Here is a 7328-nt window from a genome sequence, read left to right as displayed (position 1 = left end):
CATCTTAACCTGCCACCTGCCAGCTGCTCAGCTTTTTCACCCTTCATCTTGCAAGATGAGAAAGGCAAGCAGGGCCCTTAGCCAATACATTTCTATTGTTTAAGCCTTCTAGTACTTGTGGTACATTTTAACAGCAGCCATGGCAAACTAACACAGATTTCCGTACTGAGAAATGGGTTGCTCCTATATTAAATAGAGCCTAGAAGAATTTTGAACTGCAAGATAGTTTAGGTTGTCTTGAGAAGACTGTTGATAGAAACATGAACATTAAAAGTAGTTCTGGTGAGGTATAAAACAGAAATGAGAAGTATATTATTGGAAACTGGAGAAAGTATCCTCCATTCACTCGTACACCCAGCGCTTTCAGTTCAGGGATGCAGGTGCCTGGCGTTGCCCCTGCGGTCCCGCCCAGCTCTTCCCCGGTGCCCCGCCCTCACCCTCGCAGCGCCACGCCCCCAGCCCGACCCTTGAGCACCATTCCCGGGTCTGTGTGGCTGTCTCCCTGAGACGTGACCCAGGGCCTCGCTGCACTCTGGCAGCAGCACGACGCAGCACGCTCGACCTCAAGCTCAGCGCCAAAGCGAAAGACGAAACCATCCTAAAAAGCTTCCAGTTCATTTTCCTGGAGACAGGCTCAACAGAGCTGGTGCTCACCTGGCAGGACCCTGCTGTTTAGCGACCTGCATAAGCAAAACAATGGCAACTTTGCAAACTTGAGGATTTCCCAACACGGATTGGTGCTGCTGGACCTTCAGAGCTATGCCAGTGATGCACAAGGCAAAGAGTGTCGTTTAAACAGGGTAGGAAAAAGAATCAAGTCAGAGAATTACTGGGCAGGTGAAGCAGTTACCACCCATAGCTGGAGGTGGCACTATAGAGAGAGAACAGTCTGTCTGCTTTATGATGGCAACTGGTGAAGCAGACAAAGATCAGTGGCTCATGTGAAGATTCACTTTATCACAATATTAAAATTCTACACTCAAAGCAATTAACTTCCTCAGTGGGGATGTTATATTGGCAGAGAGTGATTTGGTGTGTATCTGGGCCATCATAAGCAGTGGCAAAGAGCTACTACTGGCAGAAATGTTCTGGTTCAAGGAGGTAGAGACAGGGCATGTTTTTATGCTGAAATAGTCAAAATGAATCCAATGATGGTCACTACGGTATGATAATGAAATGGTGAGTGGTGGATGTAAGAAACGCATGTGTCTTAGATAATCTTAAAGGAGACTGCTATCAGGTTCTAATAGAAGACTATATTCTAGTACTGAAGAGGTACACCAGAGAAAGGAGGGAGTTTGATTATGGGATGAACATTTGATCGCTAAATGCTTACAGGCTGAATTGTGTCCCCCTCAAATTCATATGTTGAAATCCTAACCCTTCAGTACCTCTAATGTGACCTTACTTGGAAATAAGGTCATTGCAGATGTGATGAATTAAGGTCAACTCATACTGGAGAAATGTGGGTCTCTAACCTGGCCAGAATCCTTATTAAAAAATACCATATAGAGGGCCTCCCTGGTGGTGCAGGCGGTTAAGCACGGTGCTGTGAAGCTATCTGCAGCCTCTGCAGGGACGGTTTGATCCCTGCTGGCAGTGGAGATGCCCACATGGCAAGGCAGACCTCTCCTGCCTCGCCCACTTCTCCCCTCAGCAGTGTATTTTGTCAGTCTGCCTGTTCTGTTCCGCACTCTGTCTCTGGTGAATCCTCTCACCCTTGCGCACATCTGGCCTGTACCCTGGTTCTTGTATAAATAAATCTTTTTTAAAATATACCATATAGAGAGACATGTACACCCAAGGAGAACACCATCTGACATGAAGGCAAAAATTGAGAGGATGATTCTATAAGCCAAGAAATACCAAAGATTTCCATCAAACTCCCAGAAGCTAGTAGAAAGGTATGGAACAGATTGTCCTGCACAACACCTTGAAGGAACCAACCCTGCTGACACTTTGATCTCATCAATTCCAGTCTGAGGAACTGAGAACTAATACATTTCTATTGTTTAAGCCACCTGGCTTGTGGTGCTTTGTAACAGCAGTCCCAGCAAACTAATACACTTAAATAGCCAGACACTGCTTTCCTCCTCTAAAATTAGAAATATCAAAAAAAATTTAAAAATTAAAAAATAAAATTAGAGGGCCTCCCCTGGTGGCGCAGCGGTTGAGCGCTGGGCTGTGAAGCTGCCTGCAGCCTCTGCAGCGCCAGTTCGATCCCTGGCCGCCTGCGAGGGTCCCACATGGCGCGCAGACCTCTCCTGCCGCCCGCTGCTCCCCTCAGCAGTGTGCTTCGGTCCTTCTGCCTGCTCTGCTCCCTGCTCTGGCTCTGGTGAATTCTCTCACCCACCCGCGCTTCTGACTATACCCAGTGCTTGTATCAATAAATTAAAAAAAAAAAAAAAACAGCATACACAACCTTAAAAAAAATAAATAAATAAAATAAAATAAAATTAGAATACCATTACTGTTGTTTTGTTCCCCCACCACCCCTCACATACGGCCTTGGGGCCCATGAGAATACTATGATCTGCAACACCCTTTAACAACTGTTTTGCTACCTGGGTATCCAGAGGAGCTCTGGACTGACCATTGTTGGATTGATTGGGCAAGAGTCTGATTAGTACTTCACATAATTCTAGATGTCATGTATACTCTAGACTTTTATTTTTCTAAAGGATCAGTGACCATCGAATGCTTTCCAAATAGAGCAGTAAAATTATTAACTCTCTAGCCAACACTCGCCTACCTTTGATCCTGTTGATGAGGCTGAACTTGGTAAGCAGATTGAGATCTTGGTCTATGGTTAACCCGTGGGAGGGCTTTGGAGGCAAGTCAGCATGCAATACCCCGTGTGTGCCAGAAGGTGTCACTCCACCACAGCCAGCCTTTTCAGAACAGGTAAGCACTGCTCCTCAAAGAAACCATTTCCTTAACTCCTAAGTGAAATAAGGAGAAAGACAAATGCTGGATGATTTCACTCATATGTAGAATATACAGAAATAAAACAAAGGAGAAGACAAAACTAAACCAAAATAAACTGTTGGAATCTGACTGACTGCAGAATTGAGGCTACCAAAAGGGGAGGTAGAGGATAAGGAGCAAAGGGGGAAGGGGGACCAAATGGACTATGGTGGTTATTGGTGCTTTGGTGGTGGGTGTGGTGTGGTAGCAAACAACTGAGAGGTGTGTATCTGTGCCCCTAAATTATATAGTGTTATAAATCAACATAACCTCAATAAAAAATAATTCAATTTTTAAAATAATAGAATCAACAGTCAAGTATTAGTTGCCAGATTATGGCCAAGTACATATTCTCATGCTGTCATTACTCAGAGGAAATTTATCAGGTTTTTAGTTACTTTTAATTTTTGAAGTAGTTTTTAAACTAATTTCTTTTACAGTCAGGTGTTATAGTGTAAAATGATGTGTGCATGGTGATTCTGGGAGGTGGAGATGGGGCATAATGATGTGTGCATGGAGGAATTTTCCCCAAAGGGGAGAAGAATGTATGTTTTGCTCTCCTTCTGGATAAAGACATTGTAGGGAATATCATCTTGATTTATACATCTGCCAGAATGCTAAGAAAGTAAGCCTATATTGGGCCTTAAAAGGATTGTTTCAAATACTAAAGTTATATGGTCTGAACACCTTAGCCAGGTGTGATCGTGTGCAGAGGGGGAAACCAGTTGTAAAGGCACATTTGATTACTATCTAGGTATGTGGCACATTTTACCTCAGATTATTTTCTCCCTGTGGGGTAAAATGGTCATGGTGAATGGCCTTCATAAACTATAAACAGGTTATAGATGCATAGAATGTACCTTTCAATCCAGTCTTCTGGGTACGCTTCAGGCAGAGGGAAAATTATCTTTTTTAACTGCTAGAACTCAGCTTATATTTGTCCAAGAAAGGATCCAGGGGTTGATTTGGTCCAAAAGTAAAGACAAACTGACAACCCGTGCTTCTGTTTGTACTTTGCATATGTAAAGAGTAGCCACCAGGATTATACTCTGTCGCTGGGTAGACACTATAATGGTTTGATTTTTTTTTTTAAAGGGAGTATTAACGGGTTTCTGAACAAAGTCTGGAAGCAGAGAAATGAACAAAAAGGAACTGCAGTGGGGAGAAATATCGGGATGAGGCCAGAGACACAGGGGTGAAAAAATTCACCAGAGACAGAGTGGAGAATAGAAAAGGTGGCCTTGTGGGAGAAGAACGCACATGAAGAAGGATATGAGGCTCTCATACTCTGTTTTTGTAGGCTTTCTAACTTGAGGTGCCAGTTGCACCAGTTATCTGCTGGAATATCTGGTCTTGGGCACTGGCCTTTGACACTGGTCTTGGGCACTGGCCTTGGGCACTGGCCTCCTGCCCCTGCTTCTTCATTCCTGAAGCTGAGCTGATTTTTCTGATCACAGCGGCCAGACTTAGGCTTTGTCCCCAAGATAACCTTATCAATTCCCTTGTCTATTCAAACATCCCAAACCTGCCTCCTGGGAAAGAGTGAGGGCTTAGTTTTTAACCTTATTAAATCGTACCCAGACAGGAATTGACTGTTCATCTGCACAGTCAAGCACTATCCCCATCAACGGGAGGGGAATCTGCAGATGAAGTGGGACTCAGAGCACTGGTATCCTCCATTTACTATGGTGTCTAGTGGCTCATCCTTGGAGGGTACAGATGTGGAGTGGAGGAGGGGATCTAGTAGGAGCCTGCAGGAGGAATGAAGAGATACATCTTCATTTTTCACCTGTAGAGAATTCTGTGGAGACTTGGAGGATCAAAGCCCATATGCGACAATCAGATCAAGCTCCTCCCCTCACTTTATGTTCAACTTGGGAAATGTTCTGTAGCAAATTGTCTTCAAGATTCACTTGGGGAAGAAATGGGGAATGAGATTCTGGCTCTGCTATAAGGTTTTCCTGAAAGGTGGGTTCCAATTTGTACTGTGAGAAACTGTACAGAAAGAAACTCTTTCTTTCTGAAGAAGTGAGTGGACACAAAGACAGGGAAATGGATGATGTCCAGGGAAGGGTTTAAATATTTTTTTTAAATCTTTAATATGGAAAATTATGATTAGTGCATAATTATTTTTTTCCATTATGTTGGAATTTGCTCTCATGACTCCTGGCTTGTCAGTAAAATCAGTTACAGGAGCACAGAATTTGGTGGTATTATCTTTGCTTCCAAAATTCAGAACATCTGAGCAATGAAAACTATAAAGTTGAAGTGTAGATCAACTATCAATTCTATTACTGAAAAGGTGACAAGAGGAATGGGACTATCCAGAAGAGTTTAGTAAAACTGCAGAATCAAAAAAGAATAATTTGTTATATTAAACCACTAAATGTGAGATAGTTTGTTGAGCAGCAAAAAGTAACTGAGCAGTTTGGGGGTGGGGGGAGAGGAGCTAGCTCTATTAGCTTGCTATGAAGACAAATGATCCTGCTCTAAACATTTTTTCTTTAATTACCCTCTGTAGGGGGCAGGGCAGCATGAAGACACTCTAGTGTAAGTGTTGGCTTGAGTTAGTCCTGGATGCAGCAAGTGGAGAGGATGAAGGGAATTTCTAAACTTCATTGTCATCCATCATTTCTGGCAAGACTGGTGAAAACTGTCCCTTTTGAAAATGGGTTCTCCTTGTCCTTCTATGGTTTACTTTTAAAACTCTCCTCATGGTGTATAGTTACAAATAAGCTTCGAGGCACAATCCAGAACTTCAGGTTCTAATTACCACTGTACAGCTTCGGGCAGCCAGATGTAGATTGCCAGGAATCTGGACTGTCACTGGTTTATTATGTAGGTAGGCAGTGAGACTAGTGGTGTTTTTATGTTGGTGTGAAAGGAGATAGTGATCCAATAATTCTAACACTTTATAAAAACATACCACACACATCACTACAACTCACCAATAAATATTATTTCAGGTTCATAGACGAGGACAGTGAATTTAAGTAAGGGTCCCATGTTTTCCACGAATTGACATTATTTTTAATTTAGAAGTTCATTTAGAAGGTTTAAAAATATAAATTTCTATCTTAGGTTCTGGTTTCTGAAAAAACATCAAGTTTGGGGGTGAAATATTTCGGGGAAGGTTTTGTTAATTTTTTTGGATAACAGTCTGGATTTTAGAAGACAAATCAATCACTTCTCACAAGATGAACCCTCCCACTGAGGTCACTTTAGGTTCCACCCACCATTGCCACTCCCCACCCCCCAACATCACTGCCCTAGATACTCTTATCATGTATCAGTCTAGATTACTGCATCGGAATCATCTGGGGATCTTATGAAAATGCAGGTTCTGATTCAGTAGTTTTGGGGTAGAAATGGAGAGTCTAATAAGCCCCTGAAGATACTAGTGCAACTGGTTTCTGGACCACACTTTGAGGAGCAAGAGTCTAGCACAGCATTTCCTAACACGGGACCCCTGGCATTTTTTGAATTAAAAATGACAGTAAACATACATAAACAAAAAGAGTTACTCCTAAACCCTCAAAACACTCTTACAATTTTGATAATCAGTAATTATCTTTGAGCACTTATATTCCTTAGACTTCCCTTTCCATGGCCCTCTTACTACATTTTTTTGCACTCTTAATACAATGTTTACTTTTTATTTCCTGATTTAGAGTTAGGGAGGCTCTTCTCTTCCGGAGTCCTTGGTACAAGCTTTATCTTGTATATACTTCAATTGCCAGTGAGATACAATAGCTGCAGAACCTGCTTTCTCAGAAGTGAACTTCACTTGTTTTTCTCATTGAATACAAATCCAAATAATGTTCATTCATTCTGTGCCATTAGATACACAAAGCCCATACCAGCTGGTGAGACATTTTGGAAACTGGAGGACGGTTAGAAAAAAAAAAAACACGACTTTCAAGTTATGACACATCTGATTAATTGGAAAACATGCAGCAAGGCAGGTAGAGACGGCTTTTCAGTAACCTCTTTAGAAGTAGAGACAGCAAGGCCAGGCAGACAGAGGTTCATTTAAATCCCTGATTTTCATTGTGTTATATTGAAACTGGAATGAATAGCTGCAAGGAAGCAGACAAAGCTGTGTACCACAGGATTTGATGGCAGACCAAATGAGACAGGGATTTTTGTTCTAATGGATGACATTGACAAGTTACTGCCCTAAGTTTGCACAGTGAGGATAATAATAGGACTATGGAGACTAGGGCTAAGGAGAGAATCCTGAAATTCCATTTGTGTTAGTACTAACATTCTCAAATACTAACAAGTGGGAGCTTATTTTCATATTAATATTCCTACTATCAAGTGCAATTTGGTATATCTCAACAACCAGCAGTCAACTA

At 42.1% G+C, this 7328-nt stretch overlaps 1 pseudogene; it reads left to right on the top strand.

The window, feature by feature from the left end:
• Nucleotides 1-260: 260 nt before the first annotated feature.
• Nucleotides 261-1321, top strand: LOC119250280 (spermine synthase-like; annotated as a pseudogene).
• Nucleotides 1322-7328: the final 6007 nt, after the last annotated feature.

The sequence above is a fragment of the Talpa occidentalis genome, unplaced genomic scaffold (assembly GCF_014898055.3).
Source record: "Talpa occidentalis isolate TD23 unplaced genomic scaffold, MPIMG_talOcc4v2.1, whole genome shotgun sequence".
NCBI lineage: Eukaryota > Metazoa > Chordata > Mammalia > Eulipotyphla > Talpidae > Talpa > Talpa occidentalis.
Note: the sequence above shows the minus strand (reverse complement) of the source record. Positions and strands in the feature narration are given on the sequence as shown.